This window comes from Lygodium microphyllum, chromosome 4 (genome assembly GCF_053477565.2).
Source record: "Lygodium microphyllum isolate KBCC chromosome 4, Lygodium_microphyllum_v1.1.10, whole genome shotgun sequence".
Classification (NCBI taxonomy): domain Eukaryota; kingdom Viridiplantae; phylum Streptophyta; class Polypodiopsida; order Schizaeales; family Lygodiaceae; genus Lygodium; species Lygodium microphyllum.
Genome location: NC_141138.1, coordinates 160644400 through 160664937, shown reverse-complemented (window position 1 = coordinate 160664937; position 20538 = coordinate 160644400).

The window sequence follows — 20538 nt, the reverse complement described above, 5'->3', positions numbered from 1 at the left end:
AGCTCCCACCTTACCGAGATCACCCATCCGTAGGACAGATCCATCAGGGATCTCACCCACCCACTTCCCACAAATGGTTTTCTTTAGTTTTCTAATTACCTATCACATTAAGTTATGACATATAAAAGCAGCTTCGTTAATTAACCCATTATCATAGGTTCCTTTGTGTAGTTTTACGACACTATACAAAGACAGAGAAAAACAATCTTTTGGCAAAACATATTTATTTATTATTTTGCAAAAGTTATTTACAATGCTTTTCCCCTTCTGCCTATGCAGAAGGTAAAACCTCCGTTCATCGGAAAATCCCTTTTGTCTGTGGAGAAGAAAGCAAACCCTCCAAGCTTTCCGTCCCTTCACTAGTACCAAGGACTCGAGGACCCCATCCTCATTTGCATGAGCGTCAGGCAGTTCCTATGAGCGATCAAGAGATTTATGGCCAGAGTCCCCTGGCACTCCCGCCTCCTCGTGGCAGTACAAAACAATCCCTCTTGGAGTAGGGTTCCGCGTCTAGGCGTGGGGGAGGCATAGCGTGATCTTTCCTCTTATTATCATAATTATATATTTACAATCAGATCTAACTGCCACAAGCACAATTAATCATTCTTGTGCAACCATCAATACATGCACAAATTAAAAAAAGAAATGGCAGCAAGTGTTTTTAGCATAGGAAGCAGTCCCACCCAATTCTAGGATTTCTCTTTTAAGGTCCCACCTTATTCTTAGGGTTTCGCTTCCTACTTGCAACTCTTTTTTTTGGATTTGCAAGTTATTTTGCGAATCTGAAGTCTATTTTATCCTTATGAAAACTTGGTATTTTCAGCCTAAAAGATAATATGGACATTTATACCTATGGTAGGCAATTCATGTGTTGTCTTGCCCTAACCCACACTTGGCAGGATTTCAAATGTTTTTCCAAGTCTGTTTAGACATTAGAATTTGTATCGACAAATTATTATCAATGTCCAATAAGTCTTATAGACTTTCGATATTTATTTAATTTCCTAATATTGATAGTTTTAGGGTTGTTGAGTATTTCATAGTTGTTTTTGCTTCAACATTGTCGATATTTTAGGTAAGGTTTTCTCGTTGATTCATATGTGGGTCGACTCATGATATTGATGCTCTCACTAATATAACCATTAATTTTAATTTTGTGTGTGTTTTCAACAAGAAAATAATTTTTTATTTTATTCTGCTTGTATTCTATGGTTTAATCGATGATGTCCGACCATTTGTCGAACTTTCAAAATTATCTAGGAAGATCAATTTTCATTTTAACTATGTCATAAATGCAATGCTGATTGTTTTTCTGAAAACTTTATTCTAAGCAATGCAAAAATCATAAGTGTAATTTTTCTTTCATCTTTTAGACATCGAATTATATTACTATGCACCTAATTTATACGCGTCTAGTATATATTTTCCTATACAATTTTTTGTTGATTTAATGCATTGATTATTTCATTATATTATCTAAATGATTTTTTATAAATTATTATAAGACTCATATGCGTATGTTTATCATTAGCAAAATGAAATAAAGATAGCCAGTTGCAAGAAAAAATTATAAAATATTCCCATTCCTAATACCGTCTACCTTTTTTTAGTTATTATAATCATACGTATTATTAATAAAATAACAATAAATATCACAAAATAAACCATAATTACGATATTTTCTTCATGATAGGCATATAATTCTTTTTCGAGTGAAAGAGTCTTTTCACTGAATAATTTATTATTATATTACTTAGACCATTTTTCCAAGCGACAATTCATATGCTTTTTTTTTAAATGCGTTTATAATCATTTAAAGCCAAATATAGTGATAAGCTTATAAAACATTTTTTTTTCCAAACCGATGAGATGTTATCTCTATCACGTTTGTAGTAAAAGGGGTTTCGCCAATTCCTACCGCATCATTTTCTCCATTGACCGTGTTTCTTGCTTCTTTTACTTCAAATAAACTTCTTGAATTTTTGCGACTTGTGGAGCCATGGAGGTCAGCCGAAATTAACGTAGTAGCTCAGGGAGAGTTGATGGTCGTCTAGAAAAATTTCGCGAATGTTTTGCTTAGTGATATGGTTGTATGGAAAAAAGGCGTAGCAGGGGGTAGAGAAAATGGAAATGAGGTAGAAGATGAGTATTTTCCTTCTTCAAGGCTCAAGCTAGAATGGAAAAGAGATGTAGAGAAATTTTTCCATCATTAGGAGGTCTTCCTTCTTGCTTTCTTTATGAAGGAGAGGGATTGTATTTATAGCCATGAGGGGGACGCATGCAGCCACTCATTCTTTTGGCTACTTGTTAAGAGCTAAGTAAGCTTGATAAACAATGCTTTTTGATTGCCTACTTATTGGATGGTGGCATGGGGATGATTTTAAAATGCTTTTTCTCCCTCCAGGTGTAAAAAAGTCATGATTTTTTGCCTATTTTTTCAAAAACGTCTTTTTTCCTTTAAAATGACTTTATCTAGTAGTTCTTGACCAAGTTACATCATGACTTATCTAGTTTATAAAGTCATGCCATACTCTTTGATACTTAATTTACTCAATGTCATGCTCGTTCTTGTGTGTTGTTTGTCTACCAATTAAGGCTTTTGCGATTTGTCTTGCCATTGCAAAATCAATGCGATCTTTGATGTATTAAATGGAATCAGGAATGCTAAATCAAATATAATGCGGAAAGTATTATGATCAAGCCGTCATAACATTATTTACGAGGCGTATTTGCTTTTTTGTTGGCTGGGTTCATTGAGACGTCTTCTCGTGTCAGATTGCAAAATTGATTTAATACAAGATTTGATATTACATGCAGTCACTTATGTGATAACTCAATGAGAAATTTTTAAAACATTTCAAGCCTGAATTTATTTTATGAAGTGTTGTTCGGTCTTTACAGCACTGTTTCCACCACAGGCGTGCCTCACTGGTCAATTTCAACTTGGCGATCATAGCCTGATTAGCAGGGCTAGTTCCCATGGCAATAAAGTAGTCCTCCATGGTCTCAATCAAAATCTCTACCTGGGCTTCAACGTCTTTGCCCTTGCCATCGAATTCTTGTGGCTTAACCTACTTAAGGAGATACTTCTTCTCCTGAATACCTCTCGCCATCGAGGCCACTCCAAAGCTCCTCGTGGTAGTACAAAACAATCCCCCTTGGAGTAGGGTTCCGCGTCTAGGCATGGGGGAGGCATAGCATGATCTTTCCTCTTATTATCCTAATTATATATTTACAATCAGATCTAACTGCCACAAGCACAATTAATCATTCTTGTGCAACCATCAATACATGCACAAGTTAAAAAAAGAAATGGCAGCAAGTGTTTTTAGCATAGGAAGCAGTCCCACCCAATTCTAGGATTTCTCTTTTAAGGTCCCACCTTATTCTTAGGGTTTCACTTCCTACTTGCAACTCTTTTTTTTGGATTTGCAAGTTATTTTGCAAATCTGAAGTCTATTTTATCCTTATGAAAACTTGGTATTTTCACCCTAAAAGATAATATGGGCATTTATACCTATGGTAGACAATTCATGCAATGTCTTGCCCTAACCCACACTTGGCTGGATTTCAAATGTTTTTCCAAGTCTATTTAGACATTGGAATTTGTATCGACAAATTCTTATCGATGTCCAATAAGTCTTACAGACTTTTGATATTTATTTAATTTCCTGATATTGATAGTTTAGGGTTGTCGAGTATTTCATAGTTATTTTTGCTTCAACATCCTCGATATTTTAGGTAAGGTTTTCTCATTGATTCATATGTGGGTCGACTCATGATATTGATGCTCTTGCTAATATAACCATTAATATTAACATTGTGTGTGTTTTCAGCAAGAAAATAATTTTTTATTTTATTATGCTCGTATTCTATGGTTTAGTCGATGATATCCGATCATTTGTCAAACTTTAAGCATTATCTAAAAAGATCAATTTTCATTTAGCTATGTCATAAATGCAATGCTAATTGTTTTTCTAAAAACTTTATTCTAAGCAATGCAAAAATCATAAGTGTAATTTTTCTTTCATCTTTCAGACATTGAATTATATTACTACGCACCTAATTTATGCGTGTCTAGTATATATTTTCCTATACAATTTTATGTTGACTTAATGCATTGATTATTTCATGATATTATCTAAACTAATTTTTATAAATTATTATAAGACTCATATGCATCTATTTATCATTAGAAAAATGAAATAGAGATAGTGACTTTCAAAGAAAAATTATAAAATATTTCCTTCTCTAACAACATCTACTTTTTTTTTTTTAATAATCACACGCGTCATTAACAAAATAACAATAAATATCATGAAATAAACCATAATTATGATATTTTCTTCATGCTAAGCATATAATCCTTTTTCAAGTGAAAGATTCTTTTCATTGAATAGTTTATTAATATATTACTTAGGCCATTTTCCTAAGCGACAGTTCATATGCATTTTCTTTAAAATGCGTTTATAATCATTTAAAGCTAAATATAGCCATAAGCTTATAAAACATTATTTTCTTCCAAACCGACAAGATGTTATCTCTATGAGATTTGTAGTAACGGGGGTTTCGTCAATTCTTAAAGTGTCATTTTCTCCATTGACCGCGTTTCTTACTTCTTTTGCTTCAAATGGGATTCTTGAATTTTTGCGACCCCGTGGAGCCATGGATGTCAGGTGAAATTAACGTGATAGCTCAGGGAGAGTTGATGGTTGTCTAGAAAAATTTCGCCAACATTTTGCTTAGCGATATGGCTGTATGGAAGAAAGGCGTAATAGGGGGTAGAGAAAATGGAAATGAGGTAGAAGAGGAGTATTTTCCTTCTTCAAGGCCCAAGCTAGAATGGAAAAGAGATGTAGAGAAATTTTTCCATCATCAAGAGGTCTTCCTTCTTGCTTTCGTTGTGAAGGAGAGGGGTTGTAGTTATAGCCATGAGGGGGACACATTTGGGGATGATTTTAAAATGCTTTCTCTCCCTCCAAGCATTAAAAAGTCATGATTTTTTGCCTATTTTTTTAAAAACGTCTTTTTTCCTTCAAAGCGACTTCATCCGGTAGTTCTTGGCCAAGTTACCTCATGACTTATCTAGTTTATAAAGTCATGCCATACTCTTTGATACTTAACTTACTCAATATCATGCTCGTTCTTGCGTGTTCTTTGTCTACCAATTAAGGCTTTTGCGATTTGTCTTAGCATTGCAAAATCAATGCGATTTTTGATGCATTAAATGGAATCGGGAATGCTAAATCAAATATAATGCAGGAAATGTGTATTTGCTTTTTTGTTGGCTGGGTTCATTGAGGCATCTTCTCATGTCGGATTGCAGAATTGATTTAATGCAAGACTTGATATTACATGCAGTCACTTATGTGATAACTCAACGAGTAATGTTTAAACCATTTCAAGTTCGAATTTGTTTTATGAAGTGTTATGGTGGGAATATTACACTTCCATCTTGTAACCTAATTCATTTGTATAACAGTCAAGTCGAGTGTCTCTGTCATCATGATTTCATTCTTCTTTTTTCATCCACCACAGCTCCTTGCCATGCTCTAGATCCACATCCTTTCACAACAAGATGGTGGTAGGAAGTATAAACTAATGACAAAAGTTAAAATATGTGTGTGTAATCGTAAACTATGACTTACATGGGACATCTTGTGCCAATTGTGTGGCTTCAAGCTAAATATTTTCTTAACACATCTTCTTTTGGTCTTTTTGAAGGGTCCCCCTTTAAATATAACATGGAACCTATGGATGCACTAAAATTTTTTATGGCTTACTTTTACAATCTTTTTCTCCTTCTTTGTCAATATCCATGGTAGTAGGTGTGGTAGAATGGTCTTTCCTTTTGCCACTTCTCATGGATAAGCTACCCTCAACATACCAATAATATGTAGATCCTCTCTTACATGTTTTGAACCTTGCACCCTAATCAAACATCCCATATGCTAAACCCCAAATTCTTGAATACATGCATAGGATCTAGGAGGTGGTTGATAGGCCCAACAAGATAGTCAAAAGAATATGGAGTACTTGATCAAGCAATAAATAATGCACATTCAAGAGGGCATATATTTCATTTCTATGAATGGTCTAGGCTTTTACAATCTCATGCTAGGTGGAGGATGTTTAATGTGACTCTATAAATCATTTCAAACCCCAATGGACCATGTTTCTAATAAAATTGCATTCAAAGGGCTCTTGTATTTGCAATGATCAATAGGAAGAAATATATGGTAGCCCTAAGGTAGAAAGACATAAATCACATGCACAAAGAAATTATTCGTGAAAAAAACATATACTAAAATACTTCTGCACAAATTTATTTATGAGCATATTGTTTGAACACTCACCATTTTCTATAAAAGTATCAATTGTCTATATTGTGATGACTTTCAATGTAAAGTCTTGCAATGATGGAGAAATACCTCTCCTACTATCATGAGTGATGTAACTACCAAAGTACCCATCATTATGGCATTCATCCATGCTAATTGCCTTTGACAATTCTAATTCCATTTTGGTTATAGTGATTATAGTAGTTTTGGTTTTTCAATTGTTGATTTTATTTTTTTAGTTTTAGTTTGATTAGTTCGTTTTGATTTTTTATTATAATTCATTTCAATTCTTTGATTAGTTAATCGAAACACCACTAACTAAAAATGATTACAATTATTACAATAATTGTGATTAATTTAAGGACTAATTAATTTTCTAATTATGATTAATCAATTAGAATTAATTAGTTAGATTAGTAGTAGTTTGATTATTATTAATTAATTAGTTTTTACAACAATAATTAGCCACTAACTCCTAACTAGTAATAAAGGAATTAAACTAATTAATTAATTATTAATCTCAATCATGTCATTTAACTAAGAATTACCAAATTATTAATCTCAATCATATCATCATTAATCTAAGAATTAAACTAAACATTGGAATTAAACTAAAATTAAACAAATTAGTAATCATCAATTAACTAATTAGTAGTAAAAGGATTAGTTAATTAATAATACAAACTTTTAAAAAGATAATTAAAGAAGGGGACCCACAATTGGCTACTATAGTTGCACTTTTACAACTTGGGGCTAGTGTAAGTGTAACTGAGTGTTTGTATGACCAACAGCATGTATATGACCATGATCATGGACATGGGCAACATTATGCTAGTGTGTACAAACTTGGCCATGGATATGAGCAATATTATGCTAGTGAATATGGACAACATGCATATGGGCAATGCAATGAGGGATATGAGGTACATGGAAAGCAACCATATAATGAATTTCATGGTCAAATGCGTGAAGATGGATCATATCATGCCCATGGATAGTCATCATGCAATTTTGGACAATATCAAACTTATGCATATGGATAAAATGCAAATGTAGGTGATGCCTATATACATTTTTAGACTATATACATGGACAAAAAGTATCATCTATATAGTCTCAATATTCAACACCTAAGGATGAATTACATGTCGGGTTTGAGGAAAACAAAAATAGGCTATTTGACGATGTGATGAGTCAGCCTCCACCATTATGCCGGAAAAAACTGTTACATGTTGCTTAGCCACATTATGGTAATCTTCAGCATCATGATCATAGTCATTCTCATGACTCTGTGGGGAAAATTTTTTGCCAAATTTACCGATATAATTTTGGTCATCCTTATGATGCTATGGACCAACATTGTGGACATTATTATGACCAATCTTATAATGATGATGGGCATCATTATTTTGCAAATCCCTATGCCATGCAGGGTTATCATTATGACTCCTATGGACAACCCTATGTAAGGGATACTCATGCTAGTTCTTTGGAGTGTTACCATCATCAAGAATATGGATAGCATACTATCATCAACTCTCCTATTGTAAAGGTGAATATTTTGACTGCAAGAGTGACTAAAGATGAAGATGATGATGATGATGAATGTAATACTTCCATGCAATTAAAAGTCAGTTGGTCAGTTCAAAAGTTAGTTAGTCAATTAATAAGTTAGTAAGGTTACTAAACTAAAGACTAACTAAAATAAAAACTAGCTAATGTTAATAACTAACCTTTTTTTATTTAACAAGGATCGTAACTCGATATATTTTTTGGATTGACAAAGACGTAGCCACTCATCATAGAAGTTACCACATAAATGAGAGTTATGAGCCATATTAGTCACTAATGTTAATGTGTATAGTATGGATGGTCCAAAAATATTAGATTTTTGGGCAAAACTAACATATTTTGGATATTATTTATTGTAAATATCCTAAAAATATATGGAAATTTCTAGAACATGATGTCATGTAAAAAAGCAAGTGGTTTTTTTCAACTTGTTTTGGAGATTTTATACAAAAAAAGAAGGATTGCCGAAATTGCGTGCATCACGATTGCAGTTTACAGGCAGTAAATAGCACTTCAAACAGGGAGAAGAAGAAGGATTGATCTAGAAGATTTCTAACGCTTGTCTTGCGGTTTTACCCCCCTTTTGGAGCCAACGAAACTATTAGATTTGTGATTTGAGCATCATATTGCTGATTTTCCAAGATCCCCTCCATAAAGAGCTCTTCTTCTCAGGCACAACCCTTCTTCTCTTGTTTAGCTATAAATATGAGGCATGGGGAGCAGTTAGAGAAGCACAAGGAGACTCCGAGAGGTTACAAGAGAGAGGTAGAGAGAGGGAGGCACAAGGATACCCCTCCAAGAGGCTATGAGAAGGAACTTGAGAGAGAGAGAGAGAGGGGGGGGGGGGGAGTTACCCCGAGAGGCTGTGAAGGAGAGAGTTAGCTCAATCCCCCTGTCTCGGTCTTCGACTAAGCCATCTTCTTTTACGCTCTCCCATCTCAAATTCACTCCTCCTTCTTCAACTCTCGAATCCACTTGCAAAGGATGGATCCAAAGCAATAAGGTGGAAAGACCATGAGAACCACCGCAATCGATCAAGGAACGGGTATTGCTACTAGAGATACGAGAGTGCTCGAGGTTACCGGAGTTGTCACTATCAAATGGAACATTGGGTGTGGCGAATGCAAGCGCGAGCAAAGACAAAATTCCCAATGTCGTCATGCCAAACCAAGTTATTCATTACTAGGTTATTGTTTGTCACATAAAATAATTACATAAAATATTAACTCTATATTTTACACTTACATGATTTGACAGTTTCATCTAGAAAGCATACTCGTACATGCATAAACAATTAATTGCTATGATTTGTAGCTAGATTAATTGAGATTCAAAATCATGGAATCATGGTGAAAACAGTTACAAGAGTTTATTGCACATATGACTTTATGCGCACTCGAGATTAGTAAAATAACTCGATATAATTATTGTCAAACATGACAAGGTTAAGTGTCACTTGAAAAGTGAAACTCTATTCAAAGGATTTGTAAGTCATCTCATTAAGTTATTGGGACAATATATTTCTTTAAGGAATTTCGCTTATGTTGGGTAAGATAGACCAAATGGGAAATTCATGCCTTGCTTAACATGTTGTAAGAGATGTATCCAATACTTCTTTATGAGGAGGAGAATCCTCATTAGAATGTAAGGTTACCTTAGGATAAGGTTTACCTTGGCTAGATGAAAGCTATGAATTGCACAATGGTGTGATTGTCATTGCATCATTTGATATACATTTGAAAGGGTTGTTTGTGTTTACTAGAATCTAGATCCTTGATTGAAAACATTAACAAATAGGATAAAAGGAAAGGTCACGCTAGGCTACCCCCAAGCTAGCTACGAGACCCTACTCCAAGGAGGTCATGGTTATCGCTTTCGTGAGGCTTAGATTGGCTTTGTTAGTGAAAGGTCTATCCATAGGGATAGACTTGCATAGTAGGAAATGTGGGGGCGCTCTAGCTATAAATCCTGCATTGTTCCTAGAATCTGGCGAGCCCCTTCATGACCCAAGATGGGATCCTAGAATCCTAAATACTAGTTACAAGGGTGGAATCTTGGTGGGCAGAATACCCTAGTGGAATTTTGTGTATCTTTCGTAGGGTCAAAAAGATGGAAATTGTAATAACTTCCAATATAATAAAGAAGTTTGTTTTATTCAAGGATTGTTTGAATTGTATACATGTCTGTGATATAAATTACGTAAAGGAACATGTGATTTAACAGACTAATTAAGGAAGTTGGTTATATATGTTCTAATAAATGTACTGTAGGTAATTAAAAAACTAAAGATGATTCCATCATCAAAGGAAAGTGGGCGGGTGTGACCCCCAATGGGTCAATCCAACGGTAGGGTGGTCCTGATTAGCTAGGAGCTTTTCTAAATCGGCAATAGAAATAGGAAGATGATAAATTGACCAACTAGTCATTAGGTAGAACTGACTTGCATTGTTTTAGGGAGCCGGAATGGGATTTTTCCTTATGGGCAGGAGGGTTGATGTATTGTACTCCCCGTCGTCTCCCATTCTCTTTGAACCAAGTGCAATGGCAAGTCCACTTCAGATCGAGTAATTCTGTAGAAGTGGGAACTCAAAATTATTGACTCTAGCTGGCTGTTAAGACACTCGTCTAATTTTAGGAACCTAAAAATTCAAGTCAATCCTAGTGGGTTCGGTCGGAACTCTCCCATTGCGAAGTAGACTCAGTAGGGCCTAAGTGACAAACCCAATGGCGTTCCAAGGGAGCACTGGGCAATATCATTTTTGGAAAACCTACTAATGTACTAAAAGCTGTGTTGTGGATTGAGACTAGCAGACACCTCACAATGAAGAATAAGAAGTTGAAGATGAAGAAGACCAAGAATATGTGAATGGACAAGAGGTTGATCAAGAAGAAGAGCAAGCTCAAGAGTTATATGATTCTCATGGGACTCAAGACTATTGTGTTGAACTTGAATGTCTTGAAGACATTGAATCATCACATGATGATGCATATGAGTTTCTCGATGTGAATGCCTATGGACATTGTGCTTGGAATGCATATTCATATGACATGGATGCTAAGCATGACAATGACACTATGTTTCTATATGATTAGGAGGATTTTGGAAATGATTATGGGGATGATGTGTTAAACCCATTTGATCCAAGTGGCTTGGTACTTTTACTTGATGGCAGTTTTCTTATGCTTAGTGGCTATCGTGTTGGCATTCCCTCTGATCCAAGTGGCTTTATTCTAGGGAGATCCACTCGCAACAAGTCATTCCATGCTCAATGATTGGTGGTACTTGGTCCTCATTGCTTCTTCATGATTCTTTAAAGGAAGAAGATTGGGAAAATATGGGTTTCCTACATAACATAACTTGTTGTATTACAATTACTACTATTAAATAAAATAATTTACAATCATCAAACTCAAGACTTTATGCTTCAAGTTGATGGCTTTTAGTGTCTACTTTGACATGACATCTCGTTTGCCCAATTTGGAGATGTCTACTAGAAGTTGTGGTTTTTTTTTTCATAACTGCCCTATTATGATAGTATGCAAGAAATTCACTGCAATAATCTCGCTTAAGCTTCATTGGATATGCAATCTTCTTCATTACATGGGTTTTTTATTTCTAAAATCAATCCCTATTATTTTCCCATATTCCCAACTTTGAGGACAAAGCTTTTTGAGGAGGGGATGGCTCGTAATGTAGATAATTTTTAGTGTATCTTAGCAAAGGTTATAAAGGAGCTATGGTTTGCTATAAACAAGGCTAAACAACCAAATGTAGGTAGCATCTTATATTTTTGTCATTCTTGGAATAACACTTCCCAAGGACCTTCATGGTTCCTTCCACCTTGGCATGGGTGTGTACATGTCCCACCATGGCATAGAGGTGAGTTTCTTACCCCACCTTAGCATGAGGTGAGTTCCATGCTGTAGTTCATCATTTATTCTTGCAAGACTATGGCTTCTATTTTCATGTATTTATGGTTTCTTAGACATCTTCCTCATTTTTGTGATAGTGAAGGCTATGGTTTCCAACATTTCATATATTTCATGAGTATTTCATATTTGTGAGGTGCTGCCTTTCTTACGAGGGGAGAATCTGAGGTTGGCTCCACAATGCTCTTCATCCCAATTGCCATCACCTGTAGCTAGAGGGTTCATTGCAATTTCAACAATGCTCTAGTGTTGCCATCATCTAGAGATGGAGGGTTAATTGAGCCCTATGTGTGCATAGACATTCTCCCTCACCCTCCATAGCTCTATTTGAAAGGATGTGTGTTGGCCACCTTCATCTTGAGGATGCCTTCCATGGGCCACCCACCTCCTTCTCAACACCTATAGGCATGCACCCAAAGAGCCTTAATGGGACCCTGCAATCCACCCCTCTAGAGATATTCAATACATATGTATTGCATTTATGGAGCACATTATGCTCCTCTAATATTGAGAAAAAGACGATAGATAGACTACTTTTACCACATATTGGCTCTACAAATCAAACAGTAGATAGACTATCCCAATGCGTAGATAGGTGTTTGACCTTCACAATGTCATAACAAGTAGAAATCTAGAACTAACTGGATGGCTCGATGGTGTTGGAGATTAGAAGTTTATAAAGGCCATAGTTAAAGAGCAAGCCGAGAGCATGCGTATCAATCTCCACATAGGTTGATGCAAAATAAAGCCGATTTGATAAAGTATGTATGCACCACAAAGAGAAGGGTACCATGAGCTTCCATAGCATAAAATGGTATGGAAAGAGTGGTTTGTGCAACTACTATAAACTTTGGGGAATAATAGTAGTAAGATTTGGTCAAAGGAGACCACTAAAGTAGTGGTTGTATGCTTACATTGCAAGCCTAATCTACTATGCAAGTGGTTATAGTTATGTGAGTTAAAGGTGTAACAAGCACACTAGTTGCAAGGGGTAGGTAGCCATAAGATATGTGATCTTATTTCAAACTTGAGGTAAACAAAGAGAGAGATAAATCCTTTTAGGTAGCAATGATGGTCATCTTTCCTTGATTTTGAACTTAGTGATGTCCACATAAAAATTTCCTATTATAGAATCAACATGTGTATGGAGCTAAAGAGGTCCATCCAATCTAGAGGAGCCAGTCAAAATGCGAAGGCCAAATTCAACCATTACCACTTTGAGGGTGAGCATACAAGTCTCTTAAACCCATGGTGCATATTGGGATACCTGATATTGCCAAACTTTTGTAAAGGCACACAAATGTATATGCTAGTGGATTCATGTCCTATGATATGTCCAATAGACAAAGTGGTAATAAATGAGATGTGGATGCCCAAATATGTCTAGCCAAGAATGCAATATTTGTGAGAAAGAGAATAGATATATGACTACTTAGTAAATGTTTGTGTTTGTGACCTAATAACTTGTCAAAGAATAAAGTGGTAAATGTGTGTGGGTGTGGGTGTGGGTGTGTATGCACATGCACATGTGCCAATACATCTCATAAGATCAAATATAAAAAGTCATGCAACTATATGCACATGACAAAGAGAGAGGCAAAGGTATACAAATGCAAGCCTACGGTTCAATGTACACATCATAATCTTACTATTGGGATTTCTTACAAAGGAGGAATCTTAAGGGATTCAATGTACTTTGTGTAATAACTTATGTATGTGTCATTATAAAAGGTTTAATGGAATTATATTAATCATCAGGCCATCACAATACATGTGTCTGTATGTTTAGAGAGCAAGTTATGGTAATGTGCATGTGTGTGTGCGTGTGTGCATGCGTGTGTGCATGCGTGTGTGCGTGCATGCGTGCATACACACGTGCGCGTGCGTGTGCATGTGCATGTGTGTGTGTGTGTGTGTGTGTGTGTGTGTGTGTGTGCGTGTGCGTGCGCGTGTGCATGCGTGCGTGCGTGCGTGCGTGCGTGCGTGCGTGCGTGTGTGTGTGTGTGTGTGTGTGTGTGACAAGCAATTAAGGATTGTTAGATCTAGTTAAGACACCCACCCACTAAGGCAAGTGCAGGGATGAGCCAAATAGAACTAGGAAAGGCTAAAGAATTATTTTTTCAATACAATATTTCTTGTCAGCATAGAGGCAAGAAACCATAGAGAATGAGTTCTAATCAATGGTAATGAAACATCAAGCTTCCCATTCGGAGCTTTATTACTATATAAAATAAAATTTTAGTTTGTTATATATGTCATGATACATGGAGATTGTGTCTATGGCTTAGCACTATAGGATTAACTTATCCTATTTTCACAATATGGTGTCTAAATCCCAAGTTTTCATGGCATGGAAATAAACCAATACCATGATCAATGTGGTCATGCATTAGACTTAGGTCATTTATAGCTGGTAGCTTCAAACTTACTTTATACAAAGCTTTGAGTTAGGTCCCACATCCTTATGGCTTGGCATTGAAGGGAACATCATGGATTAGTGTAGTCATTATCTAATGTAAGTGGTTTATAGCTTGAACTTTCCGCTTTGGGGCGATGTCCCAATCCTTGCTTGGCTTGCAGAGACATAAGGTTTTCCTTATACCTACACTAAACATGGTGTTTGGGTCCCATGTTCTTGTGGATTGGCACTAAGGGGACACCATGGACTAGTGCAGTCATGCATCTGACTTAAGTATTTTATAGCTTCTACTTTCTACTTTATGTCACTATCCCACTAGTCATGGGTGACAAGCAAAGACTCAAGGCTTTCCTTATACCTACACTAAGTATGGTTCCTAGGTTCCATGTCCTCGTGGCTTGGCACTAAAGGGACACCATGGGTTGGTGTAGTCATGCATTTGCCTTAAGTAGTTTATAGCTTGTAATTTTCACTTTGTGTTGGTATCCTAAGCTTGCTTGGCATATAGATGGTACAAGGCTTTCCTTATGCATGCATTAAGCATCATATCTAGGTTTCACATCCTCATGGCTTGGCATTGACGTGACACCATGATTAGTGTGGTCATGCATTTGACTTAAGTGATTTGTAGCTTATACTTTCCTCTTTGTGTCAATGTCCCATTCTTGCTTGGCACACAAAGACATAAGGATTTCCTAATGCTTTTAGTTAGCATGGTGTTTGGGTTCCAAGTCCTAGTGGCTTGGCACTAGAGGGACACCATGATAAGTGTAGCCATATGCTTGACTTAAGTGGTTTATAGCTTGTATTTTTCACTTTGTGTTGGTGGTTGAGGCTCGCTTGGTACACAAAGATACAAGGCTTTCCTTATGGTTGCACTAAGCATGGTGTCTAGATTCGACATCCTCGTGGCTTGGCACTCAAGGGATCCTACGATCAGTGTAATGCATGTGACTTTGAGTGGTTTGCAGTTTGAACTTTTCACTTTGTGAAAATAAAAATAATACTACTTAGATTGAGGTAATTGTGTGTGTGTGTGTGTGTGTGTGTGTGTGTGTGTGTGTGTGTGTGTGTGTGTGTGTGTGTGTGTGTGTGTGTGTGTGTGTGTGTGTGTGTGTGTGTGTGTGTGTGTGTGTGTGTGTGTGTGTGTGTGTGTGTGTGTGTGTGTGTGTGTGTGTGTGTGTGTGTGTGTGTGTGTGTGTGTGTGTGTGTGTGTGTGTGTGTGTGTGTGTGTGTGTGTGTGTGTGTGTGTGTGTGTGTGTGTGTGTGTGTGTGTGTGTGTGTGTGTGTGTGTGTGTGTGTGTGTGTGTGTGTGTGTGTGTGTGTGTGTGTGTGTGTGTGTGTGTGTGTGTGTGTGTGTGTGTGTGTGCACGCTAAATAGAATACAATATCTTATAAGGAATACAAATTTTATCTAAAAAATAAGGTAGGTAATAAGTTTTTTTGATACATGGGGTCATATGACTCTTATACGAGCCATAAATAGGGAGTTTTCATAGTTTATTTGCTTATTGGTGCCATGTCTACTTTACACACGGTGAAGTCCCCAAGACATAAATAGTTCCCAAAGGGGGTGCAAGCACCCCCACCCACCCCAATCACCTTGGGTTGGGATGGGGGTGACCCTCCCCCTACCCATCCAAGACCAATGCTAATTACATTTTTTATGTGGATGGGGTGCGCAAGCACCATCAATCACACCCCCAACCTTGTTTGGCATGTAGCATTGAGGTTGGGGGGCAAAGAGGGGGCACAAATGAGCACCCTAGCCCACCCATATAACCTTAAAGTTTTTGTCCCCCTCCCTAACAAATATTTTTTTCAAATTTATAGTTTAGAGGGAAGGGGTGCTTTGTGGCCCCTCTCGACCAATACATTTTTTCAAAACATATTTTTGAATGAGTGACAAACTAAAAAGAGTGAATGAATAGGAATTTTGAATAGAAATTAAGTTTAAGTGGGGCTTTGTAAAAAATTTAAATGTTTATTTTGTAAAAGAAAAATGTAACCTCCTCTTGAGCTATAACATAAAGATAGCAAAACAAGCTTGAGAGAGGCCATGATAATGGACTCACCACTTTTGTTCGAAAAGAGAATGGGAGGAAAAGAGCAACCTTGAGGAAACAAAGATGTAAATGGGAAATGAAAAGAAAACATCACCACTTTTGTTGGAAAAGAGAATGGGAGGAAAAGAGCAATCTTGAGGAAATAAAGATGCAAATGAGAAATAAAAAGAAACCATTACCTTTTTATAATTTTCTCATGTGAGAGAAATAGAAGGGAAGTTACTACCCATATTTTTTTGGATCTTTTGAATGCATATTAAATAGGATTATTTGGTGATTATTGGTATGTCCTAAAAATGACACAAGTTTTTGGACATGATTGTTTAAGATGCACTAGCAATTATTATGATTTTTTGTTAAGGATGTTCTCTAAAATTATCATGTCTTTTCCTTAAAGATTCTAGCATTTTGTTTTCTCTATTTTTTAAAAAAATCCTATGAAATTCAAATTTTTTCAACCATTCTTCTTTTAGTAAAATATCGTGGAAAACTTCACGATGAAGAGTGTTGCATATACATTCATGACTGAAACTGCAATCAAGTGGTTTGTTGGGTCTTAATGGTAGCACATTGAAGGAAGGAAACATTCTAATAAGTTCTCTCTTCTTGCAATCTCTTCTTCCTCCTAAGCTTAAGCTAGTGGGAGTGTATGCTATGGTCAACCTTGTCTCTTACAAAAATATCAAGATGCATTCTCACTCTGAATTAGATGGCGAGGTGTATTCAATTCTTGATTCCTCTCTATCATTCAAATATCAACAACTTTCTTTGCAAAATTGCAATCAAAGAGGTGAATGAATGTTCATAGAAGGAGGAATTGCTAGTTGAAGAAGGTTTAGCTCCTTCAATTACAAGATTAAGCTCCATCTCTCTCTCAAATCCTTCAAATGAGGAGTGCTTCAACAAAACACCAATTATTGATGTGGAGATAGACATCTTGGCTTGCAATGCTCATGTACATGCTCCTAGGTGGAAAGAGATATTGCATTGCCTTTTTGGGATTCCTAGAGGCAAGAAGTTCAAGGGGTTGTTGGGCATAAGTCATGGGCCTCATTACATCAACCAGCTCTCGTGTGAGTACAATGGAGGCATTTTCTTCATTATCCCACCAACATTTGGCATCGATCTAGGATGGACGGGACGCAACCCCATTATGATGGGCACCTTTGGCTGAGGCCACATATGACTAGCATCTTTTCTAAATATATTAGTCATTGTTTAGTCTTTCTTCAATATCGCTAAGTCATATGTGCTTATTATGTTAGTAATAATAAGCAAAATGATATGTATTTTCACTTTCACTTAATGGGGTCATTAACAAGAGTCAACTAGCATGCAAGAAGACAACTAGCATTACATGGCACTACTATAAGAATGTTGTGTATTGCCTCGAACTTGTTGTTGCAAAGCATACTATGTTTTACCCAATGACCTCTATATGAAGCATTTGATATTGCATGTGGGTACTCAGAGACACAATGTGCAACCCGACACTTCAAGGGCTACTAAAGAGAAATTCAGAAGTCTTATTAAGTCTGTGTTGGATGTGAATCACCACAATGGGCCAAGGAAGATTCAAATGATTGTAGTCACGCAATTAGTATTGGATTCACTGACCAAAAAACATGAAGCCATTGTTAGACATCAAGAGCTAAATAATTTTTTGGAGGAGTTGATGCCCTTTTGGTGCAAAATCAATAGTATGACTCAAGCTAACATTCACAAAATCTATTTATTTAATGTTGTCAATCATCATTAATGGTCAATGAATGTGATGGTAGATTTAATAGCATTGTTACAAGTGAGAGGAAAAAGGATGTTTTCATTGTGGGAGAGGGCTTTAACAATATTATGGATTTAAAAAGAAATGCTTGTTTCCACTTTTTCACGCAAGATGTTTCCCTGGACAAGGCACACTTGCATATAAGTGTTTCATCTTTAAAATCTCTATTAAGCACCTCAGTTTAGAAGTTGATTGGTAATTCAAATGTATTGATTCAAAGGGAGGGATTTTTGCATAGTATGGGTGCACTTTGACTTACCCATAGAATTGAAGGATGGGCTACAATGTCATACTCTATTATTGAGCCAAGGTATTTCATTTTGAAGTTATAAATGACATTGCATGTTCCTTTTTTCTTATCTTGAAATTGGTGTCACTTTAGTTTGAAGGGCCTGATGGTGATTGCCACATGTGATACAAAAGGAGGAACATGTAGACACCTAGATCCTTTCTTCGAAATGCTTAATTTATGTTATGAGAGGCAATGGTAACCCTCCAGAAAATGTATCTTTATATACTTAGGCCAATGTAGCACCTAGAGCATTTCTCAAAAATAAATGTCTAAATTTACTTCATTACAAAGACTAATCATCTTCATTACCACAATTCGACCTGCAAAGTTGAGATAAACATCCTTCATTTTGCATTCAAGCCTTTCAACCCTCTGCTTCATGGTGATGCCCACCCCCAAAGGGTAACCAAGGTGATGAAATAGTTTCCCCCTAGACCTATATGGCTAAATCCCATCTATAAGCAACCATTATCACGCTCCCTCCATGTCAATGGAATCATCTCCATCTTGTCCACATTATCATTGAACTTGAGAGTTTAGAAAACTATTGATTAACCTCCATCAACCCCTCCACAAATTTCCTTTCTTTAGCTACTATATTGGAGTTGTCATTCAATTTAAAAAATATGTTATATGAAATGATGAATATGTACTAAAGGGAGTACTTTTAGGGTGCTTTATTATACCTTCTCATTCGAATAGAAATGGGTCTGAAAATCATTGCAAATAAAAAAGGAGCAATGGAACACCCAGCCTTTTTTCCCTTTGCAAAAAAGGGGCAATGAGACAACTAGCCTTTTTTACCTTTGCAAAGAGAACAACCTTGAAAATAGTCCATGTTGGGAGCTCACGCTCAACCACCAAGACCCAGGGACTGCTTATTGGTTCAAGCATTTCAAGCCGATAACTAATTGCTACCTCTCACATAACTGACGCGCTATCTCTCTCTACAAGTATAGTGAGCTTACCTCAATGCCCGATTGAGTACCCTCCTCCTTCCTGCACACTGATAGCTCCAAGATTCTTGATGCAAGCTCAAGCAACCTCAAGCCTCCACCTTCAAGCTCCATCCTCCATAGCCGCACGTAAGAGAAGAGAAGAGAAGAGAAGAGAAGAGAAGAGAAGAGGAGATGATGGAGAGCTTCTTCTCCTTGATCCCTCACCCTCACACACTCACTCCCTCACACTCTCACACTCCCTCTCTCAAGCACACACAAGAAATCAAGGAGAGAAGAAGAGAAGAAGAGAAGAAGATGAGTCCACTTTGCCAACACCAAAGAATGAGCTTCTCATTCACTTTTTGAGTTTATATACAAACTCTTATCCCTTTTGGGCAGTCATCCCCTCTTTTACATGTCTAGGCTCTTTTTCCCATTGTGCTCCTATCTTCCTAGCTTCCTTCCTACCCTCCTATCTACCTTTACAATTTACACTGGAGGGAGCCTAGCACTCTTTTACAAGAAGTTTTAGGGGGGCCTCACATTTAAAAGTGTGATTTTGCCTTTGCCTTAGCTTTTGAGGCCACCCTTGCACTTTTGACCATTTCCCCTGCTTCTTCCGTTGTGTTCAATTTCCTCTTGCACTTTTACACTTTTTTCCGCTTTTTCGTGTGCTGAGGTTAACATTCCATTAACATAAAACAATCCTATGGTATTGTAAACAAAGGCATTAACAACTTGGGTTTCTTCACTAAATCCCATAGCCCTCATCATCTCCATAGCAAAGCGCTACACTTGATCCAATCATATGCCTTAGAAAAGTTCATATTTATGAGCACAAAATCTAACTACATACTTAATGTGCAATCCATAAAAAAGATCAAATCTAGGATTTCATCTTGAATTCTTCTATCATGCACAAAGCCATGCTATTATACATCTAATATTCTCCCAAGGCTAAAAGCACAGTTTTCTATAGTAGAAAATATGGTGTCCTTTTGATACCACATGCCTTTGGTGAATTATGTCTATAATAAATCATGTTGTGAAAAATGAAATATTTAAATTAGAAAAGGGGGGATGGGAGGGGAGGGAGGAGGGTCGTGAGTGTGTGTGTGTGTGTATATATATATATATTGCAAGCATCACTAGAACTCGACATTATGAAGGATAAAATGCAAAAACATATAGATACTT